Source organism: Cherax quadricarinatus, chromosome 2 (genome assembly GCF_038502225.1).
Source record: "Cherax quadricarinatus isolate ZL_2023a chromosome 2, ASM3850222v1, whole genome shotgun sequence".
Taxonomy (NCBI): domain Eukaryota; kingdom Metazoa; phylum Arthropoda; class Malacostraca; order Decapoda; family Parastacidae; genus Cherax; species Cherax quadricarinatus.
The window spans coordinates 8,037,553-8,063,218 of NC_091293.1; the positions used below are offsets into that span (position 1 = coordinate 8,037,553).

General features: G+C 43.5%; 1 protein-coding gene and 1 long non-coding RNA gene across 6 annotated transcripts in view; one reads left to right on the forward strand and one right to left on the reverse strand.

Annotated features, from left to right (window-relative positions):
- LOC128690316 (neuroepithelial cell-transforming gene 1 protein) overlaps positions 1 to 25,666 on the forward strand; it is a 1,446,122-nt gene that overhangs the window by 344,880 nt on the left and 1,075,576 nt on the right. The gene's annotated exons all lie outside the window — the stretch shown is intronic.
- The window catches only part of LOC138853024 (uncharacterized), a 294,549-nt gene that overhangs the window by 264,928 nt on the left and 3,955 nt on the right, over positions 1 to 25,666 (reverse strand). The window lies entirely within an intron of this gene.

Below are 25,666 nucleotides of genomic sequence, written 5' to 3' on the forward strand. Positions count from 1 at the left end.
AGTACTCCTGTGGCTGGTCTACTACAGTACTCCTGTGGCAGGTCTACTACAGTACTCCTGCGGCAGGCCTACTACAGTACTCCTGTGGCAGGTCTACTACAGTACTCCTGCAGCAGGCCTACTACAGTACTCCTGCGGCAGGTCTACTACAGTACTCCTTTGGCAGGTCTACAGTACTCCTGTGGCAGGTCTACTACAGTACTCCTGCGGCAGGTCTACTACAGTACTCCTGCGGCAGGTCTACTACAGTACTCCTGCGGCAGGCCTACTACAGTACTCCTGTGGCTGGTCTACTACAGTACTCTTGTGGCAGGTCTACTACAGTACTCCTGTGGCTGGTCTACTACAGTACTCCTGTGGTTGGTCTACTACAGTACTCCTGCGGCAGGCCTTCTACAGTACTCCTGCGGCAGGTCTACTACAGTACTCCTGTGGCAGGTCTACTACAGTACTCCTGTGGCTGGTCTACTACAGTACTCCTGCGGCAGGCCTACTACAGTACTCCTGTGGCTGGTCTACTACAGTACTCTTGTGGCAGGTCTACTACAGTACTCCTGCGGCAGGCCTACTACAGTACTCCTGCGGCAGGCCTACTACAGTACTCCTGCGGCAGGCCTACTACAGTACTCCTGCGGCAGGCCTACTACAGTACTCCTGTGGCATGTCTACTACAGTACTCCTGTGGCAGGTCTACTACAGTACTCCTGCGGCAGGTCTACTACAGTACTCCTGTGGCAGGTCTACTACAGTACTCCTGTGGCAGGTCTACTACAGTACTCCTGTGGCTGGTCTACTACAGTACTCCTGCGGCAGGCCTACTACAGTACTCCTGCGGCAGGCCTACTACAGTACTCCTGTGGCAGGTCTACTACAGTACTCCTGTGGCAGGTCTACTACAGTACTCCTGTGGCAGGTCTACTACAGTACTCCTGCAGCAGGTCTACTACAGTACTCCTGTGGCAGGTCTACTACAGTACTCCTGTGGCAGGTCTACTACAGTACTCCTGCGGCAGGTCTACTACAGTACTCCTGTGGCAGGTCTACTACAGTACTCCTGTGGCAGGTCTACTCCAGTACTCCTGTGGCAGGTCTACTACAGTACTCCTGTGGCAGGTCTACTACAGTACTCCTGTGGCAGGCCTACTACAGTACTCCTGTGGCAGGTCTACTACAGTACTCCTGTGGCAGGTCTACTACAGTACTCCTGCGGCTGGTCTACTACAGTACTCCTGCGGCAGGTCTACTACAGTACTCCTGTGGCAGGTCTACTACAGTACTCCTGCGGCAGGTCTACTACAGTACTCCTGCGGCTGGTCTACTACAGTACTCCTGTGGCAGGTCTACTACTGTACTCCTGTGGCTGGTCTACTACAGTACTCCTGTGGCAGGTCTACTACAGTACTCCTGTGGCAGGTCTACTACAGTACTCCTGTGGCAGGTCTACTACAGTACTCCTGTGGCAGGTCTACTACAGTACTCCTGTGGCAGGTCTATTACAGTACTCCTGCGGCAGGTCTACTACAGTACTCCTGCGGCAGGTCTACTACAGTACTTCTGCGGCTGGTCTACTACAGTACTCCTGTGGCAGGTCTACTACAGTACTCCTGTGGCAGGTCTACTACAGTACTCCTGCGGCAGGTCTACTACAGTACTCCTGTGGCAGGTCTACTACAGTAATCCTGTGGCAGGCCTACTACAGTACTCCTGCGGCAGGCCTACTACAGTACTCCTGCGGCAGGCCTACTACAGTACTCCTGTGGCAGGTCTACTACAGTACTCCTGCGGCAGGTCTACTACAGTACTCCTGCGGCTGGTCTACTACAGTACTCCTGTGGCAGGTCTACTACAGTACTCCTGTGGCAGGTCTACTACAGTACTCCTGTGGCAGGTCTACTACAGTACTCCTGCGGCAGGTCTACTACAGTACTCCTGTGGCAGGTCTACTACAGTACTCCTGCGGCAGGTCTACTACAGTACTCCTGCGGCAGGTCTACTACAGTACTCCTGCGGCTGGTCTACTACAGTACTCCTGTGGCAGGTCTACTACAGTACTCCTGCGGCAGGTCTACTACAGTACTCCTGTGGCAGGTCTACTACAGTACTCCTGTGGCAGGTCTACTACAGTACTCCTGCGGCAGGTCTACTACAGTACTCCTGTGGCAGGTCTACTACAGTATTCCTGTGGCAGGCCTACTACAGTACTCCTGTGGCAGGTCTACTACAGTACTCCTGTGGCAGGTCTACTACAGTACTCCTGCGGCTGGTCTACTACAGTACTCCTGCGGCTGGTCTACTACAGTACTCCTGCGGCTGGTCTACTACAGTATTCCTTTATGCTCATGTACTGATACTTGAACTCAACTCACGAGGTGTATAACTCAAGATAATGTACTGGAAGTACTCACAAATAACTCGCACTTAAGAAGAGAAAGTTATGAGTCTCTTCAGCAACATTATCAAACTCAGTATGGCAACGTTGACCTCACTTACCAACCTTACGAAATGGGCTTTTCTTCATTTTTCTTTTTAACTCCTTTGAAGATGTGTGTGCGCAGCACATGAAAGAGCTAGGATTATATGTTCTGTTTCATAGTTTGTGTGTGTGTGTATATATATATATATATATATATATATATATATATATATATATATATATATATATATATATATATATATATATATATATATGCGCACAGAAATTCTCACGAAAAATATAAAAGGTTAAGAAGAAAACATATAAGGAATACCCTTCGCTGCCACCCTCAACAACACCTGACTTATTATGATGAAGTAGGTAGGTAGTCAGTGATTCATAAAACACCGCTAATGTATCTTAAAATCTTCCCAAACTTTAATTATAAATGAATCCAATTTATATAAACCAAAAGCAATATTCATATTATTTTTCATAAATGAACCTCTAAACTCCGTCAATTTTGCCTGATATCCGACATTACCCTAACTCCTATAGACTTTGAGAAAGTCTTTGACAGCATGTCCATGCACTCAGCCCCAGGCCCAGACTCGTGGAACTTTGTTCATTAAAACTGCAAGAAACCCCTTTCGCTTGCCCTAAGTATACTATCTAGAAGGAGCTCTGACACAGGTGAAATTCTAGTCACTAAAAACAACGGATGTAGCCCCACTTCATAAAGATGGCAGCAAAGCATTAGCTAAGAACTATAGACCAATAGCTCTAACATTCCACATAAAAAATTTTGAAAGAGTGCTAAGAAGCATAATTGCAAATCACTTGGATTCCCAAAATCTGCACAATCCAGGTCAACATGGGTTCAGAGCAGGTCGCTCCTGCCTCTCGCAACTACTGGATCACTATAATATGTGGTCTTGGGTGCACTGGAAGAAAACGGGAGATGGTTCTTCAGCTTTCTAACCAATTGAGCACAAATAGTGGTAAACAGAGTTAAATCAGAAGCTGCCACAGTGAAGGGCTCTGTTCCACAAGGCACAGTACTCGACCCCATCCTGTTCGTCATCCTCATATTAGACAGACATGAAACCCACAGCACCGTGTCATACTTTGCAGACGATACTACTGAAGACACGATTAACCTCCGAGAGGATATAAACCAAGTTTTCCAATGGGCAACGGAAAACAATACGATGTTCAATGAAGACAAATTCCAACCTCTCCGTTATGGAAAACTTGAGGAGATAATAACTAGAACTGAGTGTACTACGAACTCCGATCATAGAGCGGAAAAATAATGTGAGAGACCTGGGAGTGGTAATGTCTGAGGATCTCACTTTCAAGGATCACAAGAGTGCCACTGCAATGAAAATAATAGGGAGGATAATGAGAACGTTCAAAACAAGAGATGCCAAGCCAGTGATGATTCTTTTCAAATCACTTCTCTCTACACTGGAATATTTCTGTACATTAACATCTCCGTTCAAAGCAGGTGAAATTGCAGATCTAGAGTGTGTACTGCACATATAAGTTCTATCAAACACTGCAACTACTGGGAACGCTTCGATGTACTTGACTATACTCGCTGGAACGCAGGCGAGAGATGCATCATAATCTACACTTGGAAAATCATACCAGGAATGGTTCCGAATCTGCACACAGAAATCACTCCCTACGAAAGTAAAAGACTTTACAGGCAATGCAGAATACCCCCAATGAAAAGTTGGGGCGCCATTGGTACACTAAGAGACAACATCATAAGTGTCTGGGGTCCAAGACTGTTCTACAGCCTCTAACCATGCGTTAGGGGAATTACCAACAGGCTCCTGGCTGCCTTCAAGAGGGAGCTGGACAGATATTTAAAGTCGGTGCCGTATGAGCCGGGCTGTGGTTCGTACGTTGGACTACGTGCGGCCAGCAGTAACAATCTGGTTGATCATTCCCTGATCCAACAGGAGGCCTGGTCGTTGACCGAGCCGCGGGGGCTTTGATCCCCAGAATACCCTCCAGGTAGACTCCAGGTTATGAAACATGATACTATTATATTCCTGTCGACCATGTAGTTGCTTGGTATACCTTTATCAGCCTTTTGAAATCTCACATGAATAAACAGAACATTAGAATATTGTCCAGTTCTAAGGCCATATTTATGTTGTTTTAACCTTAGTTCAAGACTTTTACCAGTTTGACCGTAAAAAAAACTTTATCACATATTTGACAGGGACTTACAGACACACCCGTCAGCATTTTGGTGGGATTTTTTTTATAAAAAGATTTTAACTGTATCAAGATTTTTAATTACAACTTTGATATTATAATTCTTAAGTACAGAAGGTATATCAATCAAGTTTACATGGTAAGGGAGAACCAACATATTTTTATGTGAATAAGGCTGGATTTCCCTTTTTGATTTGTAAAAAGTATTTCTAGCAATTTTAAAAGATTTATCAGTTTAGTTTCTTGGGTATTTTAGATCATTAGCTATTTCATTAATTTTGAAGATTTCATCTATGAACTCTTGACTAGAAATACGTAAAGCTCTCAAAAATATTCATGGGAATACCGACAGTTTAACTCTAACCTGATGTGAATAATAACAGTGTACAATGTACACTGCACGTAGGAACAGTTATTTGTTGGTTTTCTGTAAAAAATTAATTTAAAATCGTTACCCTTAATAATTAAAACATCTAGGAAAGGCAGTGGGTTATTTTCTTCGATTTCACCAGTAAAATTTATAGAATGAGCTAAACTATTTTATGTAACAAGGAAATGGTTTGTATCTAAATTCTTAGGCATACGACACAAAATATTATCAACATATCCATACAACTTAGCTGTATTAAGAAGGATTGTGTTAAGCAATCTTATTCAAAAAATTTCATGTATAAATTATTAAGAACAGGCGAGAGAGGATTTCCCATCGCCAAACCAAACTTCTGAGTGTAAAACTCGTCATTAAGCAAATTTTTCATCAACAATAGAAAATTTAATAAGTTTAATGACTGTAGGAACAGGCAATGGTAAATTGTATTTAACAAGTTCTTCAGATAAGAAACATAATAAATCCTCAATTGGAACTTTTGTAAACAAGGAAGTAACAAACTAACCATTTTGAAATAATTTAAATCATTCAAGGTGCATAATTTATCTACTAAATCTATGTTGTTTTTAACAATAATATTTGAAAATTTTCCAACAATTGGGCTGAAAATATCTACTAGCCATTTAGATAATTTATAGGAAACAAACTATGGAGCCAATAATTGGTCTAACTGGATTACCTGGTTTTTGCATTTTTATTAACCCATACCTTTAGGGTAAAGATAGATTAGTTTAAGTAAATTTTTTAATTAATTCATCTTTGCTTTTCAGTAGGCATTTTATTGTTATAAATTACTGTTAACAGATTCCAAGGGATGCTATCTAAGTTTAGAGTAAGTTCCAGTATCATCTAGGAGACAATTGTATCTTGGTAATAAGTTTCTTTCAAAATTACTCGCGCATTTATCTGTTTTATTAAGATGTAATTTTTTATTAATAATAAGTGTATCATAAGACTTAAAGAATCTTTGAGAGCAATTGGAAACATTTTAACAGAGCTATATACCATCCCCTTTCTAATATTAATTTCATCATAGGATAAATCAGTAATAAGACTGCGACTAGCTGGGGGATCGAACCCGTGTTGTTATAGCCCCCCAGCTTATGGTGAGCGAATCGTATGTTCTCCAATCACGGTACAATATCTAGCTCTGCTGGGTGCGTGATCTTTGTAGGACTGTATGGTCCAGTGGGTTAGAGCGTCGTGAATTTTCGCTCACCATGAGGCGGGCCAAAACAACACGTGTTCGATCCCCCGGCTAGTCGTATTGTTGTTACTGATATATATATATATATATATATATATATATATATATATATATATATATATATATATATATATATATATATATATATACAAGGAATTCGCAAGACCAGGCGAAATATACACAAACACTGATCTCTGGCCGAAGGAGACTCGAACCTACGAACCATGGAACAAGGTAAGCAGTGCCATGCCATTCTCACCACACTGGACAATACCTTGGCGCCTAGCACAATGCTAGACGTTGATCCAAGGCAGCCAGCTTTCAGGGAGAAGGCTTACAGCTTTTCATCTCATCCCCTGCATGCATCAGCCTTACTAGAGATTTTAACAATGCAAGGAATTCGCAGAGATCAGTGTTTGTGTATATTTCTCCTGCTCTTGCGAATTCCTCGCATTGTTAAAATCTCTAGTAAAGCTGATGCATGCAGGGGATGAGATGAAAAGCTGTAAGCCTTCTCCCTGAAAGCTGGCTGCCTTGGATCAACGTCTAGCATTGTGCTAGGTGCCAAGGTATTGTCCAGTGTGGTGAGAATGGTATAGCACTGCGTACCTTGTTCCATGGTTCGTAGGTTCGAGTCTCCTTTGGCCAGAGATCAGTGTTTATATATATATATATATATATATATATATATATATATATATATATATATATATATACATACAGAGAGAGAGAGAGAGAGAGAGAGAGAGAGAGAGAGAGCATCCAGCTGTACCTGAGCCTCTTCCAGCCAGCAGTACCCGAGTCTCTCACAGCCAGATCACACTAGAGAGACTTCTCAATAATGAACAGGCGAAGCTTGTAAAACTCTGTTACTATTTCTGGGAAGACGGCAATTGGGGAGTAGAGAAGATAAAGGAGGGGGACGGAAAGTGTTATGAGAGGGAAGGAGGAGTAGATAAGAAGCCTTAGGGAGGAGAGGGCAAGTGGGACGAAGGATAAAAGGAAAAAGGATAGTAGGATGGATTGTAGAAAGGAAGTGTAAATGGAACGAAATGAGCAATATAAGAGTCTACCCACCTGGAGTCTACCTGAAGGATATTCCGGGAATCAACGCCACCGCGGCCCGGTACACGACCAGGCTTCCCGGTGGATCAGGGCCTGATCAACCAGACTGTTACTGCTGGCCATACGTAGTCCAACGTACGAGCCACAGCCCGGCTTGTTCAGCACCGACTTTAAGTATCTGTCCAGCTCCCTCTTGAACGCAGCCGGGGGCCTATTGGTAATTCCCCTTATGCTTGGTGGGACGCTGATGAACAGTCTTTGGCCCCGGACACTTATGGTGTTTTCTCTTAGTGCACCAATGGCGCCCCTACTTTTCATTGGGGGTATTTTGCACCGCCTGCCCAATCATACTTTCATAGAGGGTGATTTCTGTGTGTGGATTCGGGACCATTCCTTCTAGGATTTTCCAAGTGTAGATTATGATACATCTCTCTCCTGCGTTCCAGCGAGTACAAGTCAAAGCTTTCTCAGTAGTTGAAGTGTTTGATAAAACTTATATGTGCAGTAAAAGTTCTCTGTACACTCTCTAGATCTGCAATTTCACCTGCTGTGAACGAAGATGTTAATGTACAGCAACATTTCAGCCTAGAGAAAACAAGTGATTTGAAAATGATCATCACTGGCTGGGCCTCTCTTGCTTTGAACGTTCTCATTATCCATCGAGGGTAGGGAATGAAATGCTGATAGGGAGAGATGTGCGGTGGAAGGGGTAATGACCGGAAAATTTATGGGAGGACGAGGGTAAAGGGGGAAGAGAAAAAGAGGAGGATGAAGAGGAGGAAGGAATGGGAGGAGAAGGAGAGGACTTTTTCCAATATAAACACTAGATACGAGACAACATTTTGAAAATGACCCATTTTATTGCCTGTGTTCTGCAATATGCAACAACCGAAGCAATATAAACCATTTCTTATGAGCGTAAAAGGCCTTGTCTGACGCTCGTTCTCTGCAACGACACATCAAGGAGCTCCTTCTCTAAAGAACTGGCAAATAAAACGGTCTTTTTAGTGTATCTTGGCAACAAACTTCAACTGAAGTATTTTGGAAGTCTCTCTGGATTCTGCCAACTTCGTGAAGATAGAGAAAGGGAAGGAGAGCTATAAGTCATAGATGTAAGGAGCACAAGTTGTGAAGCAATTCTTAACTCAGGCAGTGAAATCAATTTTAATGTATTACACTGAGCATCAGCGTAACAATAAGGAGGTAAACCCAAGGTTATGGACACACATTTATCAAACAAGACCTGTCCAAGGATGAAAGGATAAACGGAGCAAAATAATGACAGATGTGAGGAAGAAACCGCTCATTTTCTAAAAGAAAACTCATAACAGCATTAAACTACAACAAAATGACAGTTTAACAGCATTACAACGATACCATCGTGGTAAATATAATTTAATATTAACATAATCAGCAGCACTGGTGTACTGCCACAGCACACGTGTACTGCCACAGCACACGTGTACTGCCACAGCACACGTGTACTGCCACAGCACACGTGTACTGCCACAGCACACGTATACTGCCAAAGCACATGTGTACTGCCACAGCACACGTGTACTGCCACAGCACACGTGTACTGCCACAGCACACGTATACTGCCAAAGCACATGTGTACTGCCACAGCACACCCACACACTCCTCACACCATACTTTCCCTCGCTAGATTCACCAGTGTTTTACAACCTTCGTGCTCCAATCAGATTCTATTTCCTAAGCTTCGCTCCACGTGGCTAAAACACACAAAACGCTTCCTGGAGTGAAAATATTGCCGGTAATTCCTTTACAGATAAAAATTACCAAAAAAAAAAAAAGGGAGAAGAACCGTGTTTGGTCTCTCAGTAACTGAAAAATAGAATATATCATTGACAAACAACTAAGTAAAAATATATCTCTAAATATCTTAATTAATATTAAAATTGTCCGTGCATCACTAAGTTATTAGTGAAAATGTTATGTCTGAATAACCAAGCAATGACAATATTTTCCCAGGGTAACACACCTGTGAAAATATTATGTATTAATAACGTAGTGCAGAAAATGTCTCCTCCTTGTCTTCTTGAATGATTCGTTATTTTCCATTTCGTGTTTTACCTCTATCTCCACTTTACTTATGAAGTTACCAGGATATCTAGGACTGACATTGGACTTAATATAATGAATGCCACTATTAGCAAAAACTTGGATCTGGTAACGTTTAGTTACGTCACATGAGTTTCGTTACCTGAAATGAGCCGAGCAAGGAAAGTATTCCCCGGAGCAGCAGCACGTGACCACAGTCTTCATAACCTTGAATTCGCTGGGGTTAAAATCATGTAATTACTTATTTGGCCAGTTCTGCAGTTTATTCACATTTATCAGCAGATTATTCCAGACCTCATCTGTTTGTATTCTTCTCATTATTTCATCAACAATCTCTCAAATGTCACCACTCTGAAGGATGAGAATCACCTTCCAGACACTAAATTAGCTTTCAGGTAAAATGTTTATATATGTTTATATATGTGAGATTTAAACAATTGTTTGCAGCAATAAATCTCTATTGCGCTCAGAAACTTTCCATATGAAATAACAGGTAACTGCTCTTCATGCATCTTATATATATATATATATATATATATATATATATATATATATATATATATATATATATATATATATATATATATATATATGTGTGTGTGTGTGTGTGTGTGTGTGTGTGTGTGTGTGTGTGTGTGTGTGTGTCTGCGGGTGTGTGTGTGTGTGTGTGTGTGTGTGTATGTGTGTGTGTGTGTGTGTGTCTGCGTGTGCGTGTGTGTGTCTGTGCGTGTGTGTGTCTGTGCGTGTGTGTGTCTGTGTGTGTGTCTGTGTGTGTGTGTGTGTGTGTGTGTGTGTGTGTGTCTGTGTGTGTGTCTGTGTGTGTGTCTGTGTGTGTGTCTGTGTGTGTGTCTGTGTGTGTGTCTGTGTGTGTGTGTGTGTCTGTGTCTGTGTGTGTGTCTGTGTGTCTGTGTGTGTGTGTCTGTGTGTGTCTGTGTACTCACCTAGTTGAGGTTGCGGGGGTCGAGTCCGAGCTCCTGGCCCCGCCTCTTCACTGATCGCTACTAGGTCACTCTCCCTGAGCCGTGAGCTTTATCATACCTCTGCTTAAAGCTATGTATGGATCCTGCCTCCACTACATCGCTTCCCAAACTATTCCACTTACTGACTACTCTGTGGCTGAAGAAATACTTCCTAACATCCCTGTGATTCATCTGTGTCTTCAGCTTCCAACTGTGTCCCCTTGTTACTGTGTCCAATCTCTGGAACATCCTGTCTTTGTCCACCTTGTCAATTCCTCTCAGTATTTTGTATGTCGTTATCATGTCCCCCCTATCTCTCCTGTCCTCCAGTGTCGTCAGGTTGATTTCCCTTAACCTCTCCTCGTAGGACATACCTCTTAGCTCTGGGACTAGTCTTGTTGCAAACCTTTGCACTTTCTCTAGTTTCTTTACGTGCTTGGCTAGGTGTGGGTTCCAAACTGGTGCCGCATACTCCAATATGGGCCTAACGTATACGGTGTACAGGGTCCTGAACGATTCCTTATTAAGATGTCGGAATGCTGTTCTGAGGTTTGCTAGGCGCCCATATGTTGCAGCAGTTATTTGGTTGATGTGCGCTTCAGGAGATGTGCCTGGTGTTATACTCACCCCAAGATCTTTTTCCTTGAGTGAGGTTTGTAGTCTCTGACCCCCTAGACTGTACTCCGTCTGCGGCCTTCTTTGCCCTTCCCCAATCTTCATGACTTTGCACTTGGTGGGATTGAACTCCAGGAGCCAATTGCTGGACCAGGTCTGCAGCCTGTCCAGATCCCTTTGTAGTTCTGCCTGGTCTTCGATCGAGTGTATTCTTCTCAACTTCACGTCATCTGCAAACAGGGACACCTCAGAGTCTATTCCTTCCGTCATGTCGTTCACAAATACCAGAAATAGCACTGGTCCTAGGACTGACCCCTGCGGGACCCCGCTGGTCACAGGTGCCCACTCTGACACCTCGCCACGTACCATGACTCGCTGCTGTCTTCCTGACAAGTATTCCCTGATCCATTGTAGTGCCTTCCCTGTTATCCCTGCTTGGTCCTCCAGTTTTTGCACCAATCTCTTGTGTGGAACTGTGTCAAACGCCTTGCAGTCCAAGAAAATGCAATCCACCCACCCCTCTCTCTCTTGTCTTACTGCTGTCACCATGTCATAGAACTCCAGTAGGTTTGTGACACAGGATTTCCCGTCCCTGAAACCATGCTGGCTGCTGTTGATGAGATCATTCCTTTCTAGGTGTTCCACCACTCTTCTCCTGATAATCTTCTCCATGATTTTGCATACTATACATGTCAGTGACACTGGTCTGTAGTTTAATGCTTCATGTCTGTCTCCTTTTTTAAAGATTGGGACTACATTTGCTGTCTTCCATGCCTCAGGCAATCTCCCTGTTTCGATAGATGTATTGAATATTGTTGTTAGGGGTACACATAGCGCCTCTGCTCCCTCTCTCAATACCCATGGGGAGATGTTATCTGGCCCCATTGCCTTTGAGGTATCTAGCTCACTCAGTGTGTGTGTGTGTCTGTGTGTGTGTCTGTCTGTGTATCTGTCTGTGTGTGTACTCACCTAGTTGTGATTGCAGGGGTCGATTCATAGCTCCTGTCCCCGCCTCTTCACTGGTCTCTGTCCCCCTAGGTTATACTCCGTCTGCGATCTTCTTTGCCCTTCCCCAATCTTCATGACTGCGCTTGGTGAGGGTGAATTCCAGGAGCCAATTGCTGGACCAGGTCTGCAGTCTGTCCATATCCCTTTGTAGTTTTTCCTGGTCCTCGTCCGATTGAATTCTTCTCAACCTCACGTCATCTGCAAACAGGGACACTTTGGAGTCCATTCCTTCCATCATCGTTCACAAATGCCAGAAACAGCACCGGTCCTAGGACTAACCCCTGTAGAGCCCCACTCGTCACAGGTGCTCTCTCTGACACCTCGCCGCGTACATTGACTCGCTGTTGTCTTCCTGACAGGTATTCCCTGATCCATTGTAGTGCCTTCCCTGTTATCCCTGCCTGGTCCTCCAGTTTTTGCACTAGTCTCTTGTGTGGAACTGTTTCAAACGCCTTCTCACAGTTCAAGAAAATGCCATCCACCCACCCCTCTCTCTCTTGTCTTACTGCTGTCACCCTATCATAGAACTCCAGTAGGTTTGTAACACAGGATTTTCCATCCCTGAAACCGTGTTGGCTGTTAAGCTCATTTCTTTCTAGGTGTTCCACCACTTCTCCTGATAATCTTCTCCATGACTTTGCACACTATACACGTAAATAACACTGGTTTAGTGCTTCTTGTCTGTCCTCTTTTTTTTTTTTTAAATGGGACTACATTTGCTGTCTTCCATACCTCAGGTAAACTCCCTGTTTCGATAGACAGATTCAATATTGTTGTTAGGGGTACACAGACAGCCTCTGTTCCCTCTCTCAAGACCCATGGAGAGATGTTATCCGGCCCCATCACCTTTGAGGTGTATAGCTCGCTCAGAAGCCTCTTCACTTCTTCCTCAGTTGTATGTATTGTGTCCAACACTTGGTGGTATACCCAACCTCTGTCATTCTGGAGTCCCTCCTGACTCCTCTGTGAACACTTCTTTGAATCTCATGTTGAGTTCCTTACATATTTCGCGATCGTTTCTTGTGATCTCTCCTCCTTCCTTCCTTAGCCTGATTACCTGGTTCTTGACTCTTGTTTTCCTCATGATGTGGCTGTACAACAGCTTTGGGTCAGATTTGGCTTTCGCTGCTATGTCATTTTCAAATTGTCGTTGGGCCTCCCTTCTTACCTGTGCACAGTTATTTCTGGCTCTACGACTGCTCTCCTTATTCTCCTGGGCCCTCCGCCTTATATACATCTTCCATTCCCTAGCACACTTGGTTTTGGCCTCCCTGCACCTTTGGGTGAACCACGGGCTGCTCTAGGCTCTATCATTATTCCTATTACCCTACGGTACAAACCTCTTCTCAGCTCATCTCATTTGCCGACTTCCCTCAAAGCTCTCTGTCCCACTGAACCCAGTTCAAGAAGTTCTTCATTCCTGCGTAGTCACCCCTTCTTGTGTGTGTGGGGGGGGGTGTTTGCAGGGGTCGAGACTCAGCTCCTGGCCCCGCCTCTTCACTGGTCGTTACTAGGTCCTCTCCATGCTCAATAAGCTTTATCATACTTTGTCTTAAAACCATGTACCGCTCCTGCCTCCACTACTTCACGTGCCAGACTATTCCACTTCCTGACAACTCAATGACTGAAGAAATACTTCCTAACATCCCTTTGACTCATCTGAATGTCCAACTTCCAATTCTAACCCCTTGTTTCTGTGTTCTCTCTCTGGAACATTGTGTGTGTGTCCACCTCATCTATTCCTCGCACTATTTTTTTTTTGTCGTTATCATGTCTCCCCTGACCCTCCTGTCCTCCAATGTCGTCAGACCGATTTCCCTTAACCTTTCTTCGTAGGACATTCCTCTTAGTTCTGGAACTAGCCTTGTTGTAAACCTTTGCACTTTCCCTAATTTCTTGACGTGCTTGACCAGGTGAGGGTTCCAAACTTGTGCTACATACTCCAGTATGGGCCTGATGTACACGGTGTACAGTGTCTTGAACGATTCCTGAGGTATCGGAACGCTATTCTCAGGTTTGCAAGGCGCCCATACGCTGCAGCAGTTATCTGGTTGATGAGTGCTTCCGGAGACGTGCTCGGTGTTATACTCGCCCCAAGATCTTGGGGTGAGTATAAAACCGAGCACTGTGTGTGTGTGTGTGTGTGTGTGTGTGTGTGTGTGTGTGTGCGCGCGCGCGCGTGTGTGTGTGTGTGTGCGTGCGTTTATATATGTGTGTGTGTGTGTGTGTGTGTGTGTGTGTGTGTGTGTGTGTGTGTGTGTATATGTGTGCGTGTATGCGTGTGTGTGTGTATGGGTATGTGTGTGTGTGTGTGTGTGTGTGTGTATGTATGTGTATGTATGTGTGTGTGTATGTGTGTATGTGTATGTGTGTATGTGTATGTGTGTAAGTGTCTGTGTGTATGTGTCTGTGTGTATGTGTATGTATATGTGTGTATGTGTGTGTATGTGTATGTGTGTGTATGTATGTGTATGTGTGTGTGTGTGTATATGCGTGTGTGTGTGTGTGTATATATGTGTATGTGTGTATAGGTGTGTGTATATGTACTCACCTAGTTGACGTTGCAGGGGTCGAGTCCGAGCTCCTGGCCCCGCCTCTTCACTGATCGCCACTAGGTCACTCTCCATGAACCGTGAGCTTTATCATACCTCTGCTTAAAACTATGTATGGATCCTGCCTCCACTACATCGCTTCCCAAACTATTCCACTTACTGACTACTCTGTGGCTAAAAAAATACTTCCTAACATCCCTGTGATTCATCTGTGTCTTCAACTTCCAACTGTGTCCCCTTGTTACTGTGTCCAATCTCTGGAACATCCTGTCTTTGTCCACCTTTTCAATTCCTCTCAGTATTTTGTATGTCGTTATCATGTCCCCCCTATCTCTCCTGTCCTCCAGTGTCGTCAGGTTGATTTCCCTTAACCTCTCCTCGTAGGACATACCTCTTAGCTCTGGGACTTTCTCTAGTTTCTTTACGTGCTTGGCTAGGTGTGGGTTCCAAACTGGTGCCGCATACTCCAATATGGGCCTAACGTACACGGAGTACAGGGTCCTGAACGATTCCTTATTAAGATGTCGGAATGCAGTTCTGAGGTTTGCTAGGCGCCCATATGCTGCAGCCGTTATTTGGTTGATGTGCGCTTCAGGAGATGTGCCTGGTGTTATAGTCACCCCAAGATCTTTTTCCTTGAGTGAGGTTTGTAGTCTCTGGCCCCCTAGACTGTAATCTGTCTGTGGTCTTCTTTGCCCTTCTACAAACTTCGTGACTTTGCACTTGGTGGGATTGAACTTCAAGAGCCAATTGCTAGACCATGTCTGCAGCCTGTCCAGATCCCTTTGTAGTTCAGCCTGGTCGTCGATCGAATGAATTCTTCTCATCAGCTTCACGTCATCTGCAAACAGGGACACCTCAGAGTCTATTCCTTCTGTCATGTTGTTCACAAATACAAGAAACAGCACTGGTCCTAGGACTGACCCCTGTGGGAGGGACCCCGCTGGTCACAGGTGCCCACTCTGACACCTCGCCACGTACCATGACTCGCTGCTGTCTTCCTGACAAGTATTCCCTGATCCATTGTAGTGCCTTCCCTGTTATCCCTGCTTGGTCCTCCAGTTTTTGCACTAATCTCTTGTGTGGAACTGTATCAAACGCCTTCTTGCAGTCCAAGAATATGCAATCCACCCACCCCTCTCTCTCTTGTCTTACTGCTGTCACCATGTCATAGAACTCCAGTAGGTTTGTGACACAGGATTTCCCGTCCTTGAAACCATGTTGGCTGCTGTTGAAAAGATCATTCCTTTCTAGGTGTTCCACCACTCTTCTCCTGATAATCTTCTCCATGATTTTGCATACTATACATGTCAGTAACACTGGTCTGTAGTTTAGTGCTTCATGTCTGTCTCCTTTTTTAAAGATTGGGACTGCATTTGCTGTCTTCCATGCCTTAGGCAATCTCCCTGTTTCGATAGATGTATTGAATGTTGTTGTTAGGGGTACACATAGCACCTCCGCTTCCTCTCTTAGGACCCATGGGGAGATGTTATCTGGCCCCATTGCCTTTGAGGTATCTAGCTTACTCAGAAGCCTCTTCAGTTCTTCCTCGGATGTGTGCACTGTGTCCATCACTTGTTGGTGTGCCCCACCTCTCAGTCTTTCTGGAGCCCCTTCTGTCTCCTCTGTGAACACTTCTTTGAATCTCTTGTTGAGTTCCTCACATACTTCACGGTCATTTCTTGTCCTTGAATGTTGTTTTCCTACTGGTGAGGCTGTATAACAGTTTCGGGTCAGATTTGGCTTTCGCTGCTATGTCGTTTTCATATTGTCGTTGGGCCTCCCTTCTTATCTGTGCATATTTGTTTCTGGCTCTACGACTGCTCTCCTTATTCTCCTTGGTCCTTTGCCTTCTATATTTCTTTAATGCCCTAGCACACTTGGTTTTTGCCTCCCTGCACCTTTGTGTGAACCATGGGCTCATCCTCGCTTTTTCATTATTTCTGTTACCCTTGGGTACAAACCTCTCCTCAGCCTCCTTGCACATTGTTGCTACATATTCCATCATCTCATTAACTGGCTTTCCTGCCAGTTCTCTGTCCCACTGAACCCCATTCAGGAAGTTCCTCATTCCCATGTAGTCCCATTTCTTGTAGTTTGGCTTCATTTGTCCTGGCCTTCCTGCTTCTCCCTTCACTTGTAGCTCTACTGAGTATTCAAAGCTTAAAACCACATGATCGCTGGCCCCAAGGGGTCTTTCATATGTGATGTCCTCAATATCTGCACTATTCAAGGTGAATACTAAGTCCAGTCTTACTGGTTCATCCTCTCCTCTCTCTCTTGTAGTGTCCCTTACGTGTTGGTACATGAAGTTTTCCAGTACCATCTCCATCATCTTAGCCCTCCATGTATCTTGGCCCCCATGTGGCTCCAAGTTCTCCCAATCGATCTCTTTGTGGTTAAAGCCACCCATGATCATGAGCTTTGCCCTGCATGCATGAGCTCTTCTGGCCACTGCAGCCAGTGTGTCAATCATCGCTTTATTGCAATCGTCGTACTCTTGCCTTGGCCTCCTGCTGTTCTGTGGTGGGTTATACATCACTGCTTTTACCACCTTGGGACATCCAGAGTGAAGCGTTCACGCTATGCAATCACTTCTCAGCTGTCTCCTCTCTCCAGCTCATCAAAATTCCATCGGTTTTTGATCAGCAATGCCACTCCTCCACCCCCCCCCCTGTTCCCTCTGTCTTTCCTCAGGATCTGGCATCCCATTGGAAAGATGGCATCTGTTATCATACCTGTAAGCTTGGTTTCTGTGAGAGCTATGATGTCCGGTGATGCCTCTTTAACTCTTTCGTGCCACTCCTCCCACTTATTTGTTATTCCATCAGCGTTTGTGCACCATACCTTCAGTTTCCTTTCCAACACTGTGGTTTGGGGGGCCTGTGAGGGTGCGAGACCTGGTAGCATACTGTGGGATTCTATTGCTGGGTGTTGGGTGGAAGCTGTGGGTATGGATTGTAGTGTGTGTTGGGATGGTGTGATAGGATGTGGGGTTCTGAGGATAGTTGTCTGTGTGCTTGCCCTTGTTGCTCTGTTCTGCTCTGACTGACCTCTGCTGCTTCCATCCTTGTCTCCTTTCCTAGCTCCTTTCGCTTTTTTGTCCTCTCCCTCAGCTGCTGTCGTTCTGTTTGTGTTCAGTCTGTCTAGGAACACCCTCTTGTACTCTTCTGAGTATTTCAACCGTGGTTTCTCTTGGAGGATCGTGTTCCGCACTGTTTCTGTCCTGAGAATCAGCTTGATCTGTCAGTTTCTTCCCTTCGAGTACCCCTCTATTCTCTGAAAATTTAAAATCTCGTCCATCTCTTCTTCACCTATTTCCGTGATGATTTTCTCAATCTCCTTTCTTTCTTCCTGCCCCCTTTCAGTGTGTGTCCTTTCCTCTCTCTCCTGAAGCCCATGGATAAACACTGATTTTGCCCTTTCCTCCTCCCATTGCCTCACCCTCTGACTGGATCCTGCCTGTATGTGGTCATTTTCTCCCTTCATTTTTTCAGTTGCTCTTGATAGCATGGTTGTGCCTCAGCATTCGACCAATCACCCTTTCCATCTGCACCCAGCTGTTCTTCCCTTTCACTCCTTGGCCCTTCTTGGCAGGCTGATATGACTGGTGCTGCATACTCCAGTATGGGCCTGACATACACAGTGTACAGTGTCTTGAACGATTGCTTATTAAGGTATCGGAATGTTATTCTCAGGTTTGCCAGGCGCCCGTATGCTGCAGCAGTTATTTGGTTGATGTGTGCCTCCGGTGATGTGCTCGGTGTTATGGTCACCCCAAGATCTTTCTCCTTGAGTGAGGTCTGTAGTCTTTGTCCACCTAGCCTATACTCTTTCTGCGGTCTTCTTTGCCCCTCCCCAATCTTCATGACTTTGCATTTGCCAGGGTTGAATTCGAGAAGCCAGTTTCTGGACCACGTGTCCAGCCTGTCCAGGTCTCTTTGCAGTCCTGCCTCATCTGATTTAATTCTTCTCATCAACTTCACATCATCTGTGAATAGGGACACTTCAGAGTCTATTGCTTCCATCATGTCGTTCGCATATAACAAAAATATCACTGGTCCTAGAACTGACCCCTGTGGGACCCCGTTCGTCACAGGCGCCCACTATGATACCTCTTCACGTACCATGACTCGTTGTTGCCTCCATGTCAGGTATTCCTTGATCCATTGCAGTGCCCTCCCTGTTATATGCGCCTGATCCTCCCGCTTCTGCACTAATCTCTTGTGAGGAACTGTGTCAAAGGCCTTCCTGCAGTCCAGGAAAATGCAATCAACCCACCCCTCTCTCTCGTGTCTTACTTCTGTTACCTTGTCATAATACTCCAGAAGGTTTGTGACACAGGATTTGCCTTCTATGAATCCATGCTGGTTTTCATTTATAATTTTGTTAGTTCCCGGTGTTCCACCACTCTCCTCCTGATAATCTTCTCCATGACCTTGCATACATGTCAGAGACACAGGTCTGTAGTTTAGTGCCTTGTTTCTGTCTCCTTTCTTAAATATGGGGACTACATTTGCCGTCTTCCATATCTCAGGTAGTTGCCCAGTTTCAAGGGATGTGTTGAAGATTGTGGTTCGGGGCACGCACAGCATCTCTGCTCCTTCTCTAAGGACCCCCGAGGAGATGTTGTCTGGTCCCATCGCCTTTGAGGTATCCAGGTCACTTAGAAGCTCCTGCACCTCTTCCTCGGTAGTTAGTATGTTATCCAACGCTTGTTGGTATATTCCCTCTTGATGTTCCCTTCTGTGTTGTCTTCCCAGAGCCCTTCCTGTCTCTACTGTAAAAACTTCCTTAAATCTCCTGTTTATCTCTTCACATACCTCCTGATCATTTCTTATGAGTTCTCCGCCTTCTGTCCTCAGCCTGATCACCTGGTCTTTGTTGTATAGCCACATCCTCCTGATGTGGCTATACAACAGTTTCAGGTCAGTCTTGACTTTCGATGCTATGTTATTTTCATACTGTCGCTGGGCCTCCCTCCTTACCTGTGCACACTCGTTCCTGGCTCTGCGACTAATCTCCCTATTTTCATGTGTTCTCTGCCTTCTGTACTTTTTCCATTCTCTATTGCACTTAGTTTTTGCCTCCTTACACCGTCGGGTAAACCAGGGGCTCATTCTGGTCTTCCCATTGTTTTTGTTGCCCTTGGGAATAAACCTTTCCACTGCCTCCTTGCATTTCGTTGTTACACATTCCATCATTTCATTTACTGGCTTTTCTGCCAGTTCTCTGTCCCACAATCTCCTGCAGGAAGTTCCTCAAACCTATGTAGTCCCCTCTTTTATAGTCTGACTTTTCCCATTCAACTCCTGTTACTCTCTCCACTCGCAACTCTACTATGTATTCAAAGCACAGAACCACGTGGTCACTAGCTCCCAGGGGACTCTCATATGTGATGTCCTCAATGTCTGAACTGCCCAGGGTGAAGACAAGGTCCAATCTTGCTGGTTCGTCCTCCCCTCTCACTCTGGTAGTGTCCTTAACATGTTGGTGCATGAGGTTTTCCAGCACCACATCCAACATCTTGGCTCTCCATGTTTCTGGACCCCCATGTGGCTCCATGTTTTCCTAGTCAGTCTCCCTGTGGTTGAAATCCCCCATAACCAGCAACTTTCCTCTGCTGGAGTGAGCTCTTCTTACCACCTCAGCACGTGTGTCCACCATTGCTCTGTTGCTCTCTTCATATTCCTCTCTTGGCCTCCTGAAGTTCTGTGGTGGATTATACATCACTGCAATGACCACCTTGTGCTCCCCAGACTAAAGTGTACCTACTATGTAGTCCCTTTCTCCAGTCTCGTCTATGCCTCCCATTTTATCTAATTTCCATCGGTTTTTCGAGAAAATGTGTGTGTGTGTGTGTACTCACCTAGTTGTACTCACCTAGTTGAGGTTGCGGGGGTCGAGTCCGAGCTCCTGGCCTCGCCTCTTCACTGATCGCTACTAGGTCACTTTCCCTGAGCCGTGAGCTTTATCATACCTCTGCTTAAAGCTATGTATGGATCCTGCCTCCACTACATCGCTTCCCAAACTATTCCACTTACTGACTACTCTGTGGCTGAAGAAATACTTCCTAACATCCCTGTGATTCATCTGTGTCTTCAGCTTCCAACTGTGTCCCCTTGTTACTGTGTCCAATCTCTGGAACATCCTGTCTTTGTCCACCTTGTCAATTCCTCTCAGTATTTTGTATGTCGTTATCATGTCACCCCTATCTCTCCTGTCCTCCAGTGTCGTCAGGTTGATTTCCCTTAACCTCTCCTCGTAGGACATACCTCTTAGCTCTGGGACTAGTCTTGTTGCAAACCTTTGCACTTTCTCTAGTTTCTTCACGTGCTTGGCTAGGTGTGGGTTCCAAACTGGTGCCGCATACTCCAATATGGGCCTAACATACACGGTGTACAGGGTCCTGAATGATTCCTTATTAAGATGTCGGAATGCTGTTCTGAGGTTTGCTAGGCGCCCATATGCTGCAGCAGTTATTTGGTTGATGTGCGCTTCAGGAGATGTGCCTGGTGTTATACTCACCCCAAGATCTTTTTCCTTGAGTGAGGTTTGTAGTCTCTGACCCCCTAGACTGTACTCCGTCTGTGGCCTTCTTTGCCCTTCCCCAATCTTCATGACTTTGCACTTGGTGGGATTGAACTCCAGGAGCCAATTGCTGGACCAGGTCTGCAGCCTGTCCAGATCCCTTTGTAGTTCTGCCTGGTCTTCGATCGAGTGAATTCTTCTCATCAACTTCACGTCATCTGCAAACAGGGACACCTCAGAGTCTATTCCTTCCGTCATGTCGTTCACAAATACCAGAAACAGCACTGGTCCTAGGACTGACCCCTGCGGGACCCCGCTGGTCACAGGTGCCCACTCTGACACCTCGCCACGTACCATGACTCGCTGCTGTCTTCCTGACAAGTATTCCCTGATCCATTGTAGTGCCTTCCCTGTTATCCCTGCTTGGTCCTCCAGTTTTTGCACCAATCTCTTGTGTGGAACTGTGTCAAACGCCTTCTTGCAGTCCAAGAAAATGCAATCCACCCACCCCTCTCTCTCTTGTCTTACTGCTGTCACCATGTCATAGAACTCCAGTAGGTTTGTGACACAGGATTTCCCGTCCCTGAAACCATGTTGGCTGCTGTTGATGAGATCATTCCTTTCTAGGTGTTCCACTACTCTTCTCCTGATAATCTTCTCCATGATTTTGCATACTATACATGTCAGTGACACTGGTCTGTAGTTTAATACTTCATGTCTGTCTCCTTTTTTAAAGATTGGGACTACATTTGCTGTCTTCCATGCCTCAGGCAATCTCCCTGTTTCGATAGATGTATTGTGTGTGTGTGTGTGTGTGTGTGTGTGTGTGTGTGTGTGTGTGTCGTGCTTAATAGTTAAAATTGGTCAATTAGCAATAACACATTTAAAATTATGTCCTTTCTAAAATTTCCTCATACACGTTGAATATAGATTTTATGTTAATGTATAAATTTGTATCATAAGAACCTTAGAAAACCTATATATATATATATATATATATATATATATATATATATATATATATATATATATATATATATATATATATATATATATATATATATATATATATGGAAAGTATTAATTGGCAACTCTATATACTGGCCTCTATTATCATTTTCTCATTGTATTTGAAAGAGGAGTATGTCAGCGAGCACCGCTTGTCTGACAATATTTGACATTCATGTCAGTGTGAACTTTTCCAGTTTCTAGAATTCTTAAGAAACGGTATAGAACTGTTTCTGAAACGGCATAGAAGTTTGTAGAACAATTCAAATCCTGGTATATATAAAAAGCTTCATAAGCAAACAAATCAACTTATTGCTGTTATATCCGTTTCAGAAATTCAGAATTAATTATAATATGACACAAGAAAAGTGATACTACCATATAGAAGAACATAGATATCTGGACAAATAAGTTGGTGGGATTCCAGAAGTTACATGAGGGAAGAGTAAAACCGGTATCGTCCAAATCATTGGACGATACCGGTTTCTTAGAGTAGAAATCAATGGAAGGAGCGAATTGCGAAAATTTCCAGAGAAGTTACAAAATTATTGAGGAATAAACTGATTTTTCCACATGTGTCGGATCAAGTAATACGAGCAAAGGCTGACGAGGTGATGAAGACTTATGATGAATGAGTCAGGAAAGAAAATATGATGCCCTGAATTAACTTTTAATTATAACAAAAGTAAATGGCCAATAATTATCCTCTGAAGACAAACAGTTGTACCAGCTTCAAGTGGAAAGCAAAAAAGAAGTGGGGTGCTCTACAGGTCAAGTTGCAAGTGAAAAAAACTATTCATCCTTCAAAAAAACAACTGCCTGCTGAATCAAATATCGAGTTTCCATTGTATCCCAACTGGTGAAGAATTATGAGGAACTAAAGGCACAGTTTCTTTATGAAACAGAAGAGATCCTCCATAAATCAGGATTGAGAGATGGTATGAAGTTTCTGTTTCATCTAACATGAGTGTTTACATTCTTTGAAGAAAAAGGAAACTTTCCTTAGATTAACTTTCAGAAAATTCCAAACATCAACAATGCGAGATGGAATTTAAGAGTCATTCTAGCTATTCTTGTATTCATTCTTATACCTACAAGACGGAAGACTTTGGAGAAGATATGAAGATTCATTACATACACCTGGACAGATTATTGGTTTCCTGATCAGCTGAACGATGAAAATAACTTCAAGAATGTGTCAGAAATATTTAAACCTTACAAAAAAAGCACTGATCTCATTGAAAAATCACTGGAAGCAGGAGCCGTCCGCACTCAATATACCAAGAAGTAATCAGTGTACTGAACGTGCAATCAAAGTAAAGCGGGAACTGGATGCTGCTGCATAAACAAAAACGAACTGCAACTTCGGTTTATTCTGATCATTAAATAGTAATATATGTAGAAACGTGATTACAATGATGCTATAAGCTGCTTCATTTGTTATGAACATTACTTGCAATATACATTCAAGTTACTTGTTTTCGTTACTCGTTTTTTTTCTTTCATTTAGGGGCGACATTTTCTAAAAATATATTGAAAAGAAAGGTCATTTCTTTGCTTTTAGGCAAAAGTTCATCTGATTAAGGTACAGGAATATTTCGTTTATATATATATGTCGTGCCGAATATGTAAAACTGGTCAATTAGCAAGAACTCATTTAAAATTAAGTCCTTTCTAAAATTTTCTCTTATACGTTTAAAGATATATTTTTTTCATTAATGTTAATGTAAAAATTTTAAATTTTGCTACAAAAGAATCTTAGAAAACTTACCTAACCTTATTATAACAAGAACAATTTATTTTAGCCTAACCCAACTAAATATATTTTAGATTTGTTTACAGTATTTTAATACTAAACAAACACAGTGAAATATGTTTTTTTCGTTAGGTTCAGAATGATTTTGGCGAAATTATTGCATACACAAATTTTCGCTTGTCCTATATGGCAAGATGAGCGTTGCTATTTAAGCCAAGATCGCAAGTTCTGCCTATTCGGCACGACATATATATTTACCAAACTGCGGCTGGCCAGGACTCGACCATACGAACCTTATACCGCCTCCAGAGACAGCACAATGTACGTATCACCTTACCGCTTGAGCCAGCGATCCTACAAGAATCACGCATACAGCTGAGCTACATGTTTTTCTCGTGATCCGAGGACACTCGTGTCAGTGGTATCTCGAGGATTAATTTCAGCCTCCTCCTGTTTGAATACCCACCTCAACTAGCAGTCTATATAGCAATGAAATGACGAAGCAAGTGATTTCAAATCATTTACCAAACTGCGGCTGGCCAGGACTTGACTCTACGAACATTATACCGCCTCCAGAGACAGCACTATGTACGCATCGCCTTACCACTTGAGCCAGTGATCCTACAAGAATCACGCATGCAGTAGCTCAGATGCATGCGTGATTCTTGAAGGATCGCTGAGGGTCCACAGTTACACCCACATCTGATACTTCCAAAATTATATATATATATATATATATATATATATATATATATATATATATATATATATATATATATATATACATAATATATATATATATTATATATATATATATATATATATATATATATATATATATATATATATATATATATATATATATATATATATATATATATATGTATGTATGTGTGTGTGTGTGTGTGTGTGTGTGTGTGTGTGTGTGTGTGTGTGTGTGTGTGTGTTCCTGTCAGTTCGGGAGCCCCCTCCAATTTGAATTTCCTGTATACCCCCCCCCCCTCCCTTTTGCTTTCCCTATCTATTCTGGATAACGCCTACTCAATATGCTCTTTTAGTCGACTACTGCTTCTGCTGCTCCCTCTGTATTCAACTGAAGAATCCTACTGTGTTAGCGAAACGTTTCGTAATAAAGATACGTCAAGGAGTTAACATTAGCGATCTCGTTCGCTCTAATGCAGTAAACCCCGTATCTGTGAATTCAGTTTTCTGTTGTTTGAATTATCTGCGGTTTACCGTGGCACAAGAAAAACCTTAATTTTGCTTAATAATTACCCCAAAAGTAGTGATACTGGCAGTTGTTCAACCACTAAGAGAAGCTGTTTAGTGCTTCCCATCAGTGAACAAGAGCTAATTCTCAACTTAGTGTGCGTAATTTATCAGTTTAACTTTATCATAGGTATGTATATAGACATAAAACGACTGACTATATATTTATATACATGGTTCGCTATCCGCGGTTTCGGGTTTCCATGGTAGGTTTTGGAATTAATCCCCCTCGGATACGAGGGGACTAATGTATTTCTATCTCCTTTCCTTACAAGATGCGAGAAGTTCATGGGATGGGATAGAACATACTGTGTGAAAGGGATAATAGAGCCGACTGCAGTCACAGTCGAGGATACAAGTTAAACAAACCATGGTACGGGTGGCTTTTGAACCCACGTCAAGTCATAAAACTCACTCACCATGGGTTCACTTTCCACTCGTACTGTGGTTTCTGTGCAATCGTTTTATTACGAATTCGTAAGTAATGTTACAACTTTATGATAAACCAGCCATAACATAACTAAAATGCAAAACTGACGTCGTGCTGGTCAAAACAGTGACAGGGAAACTTCCATGGA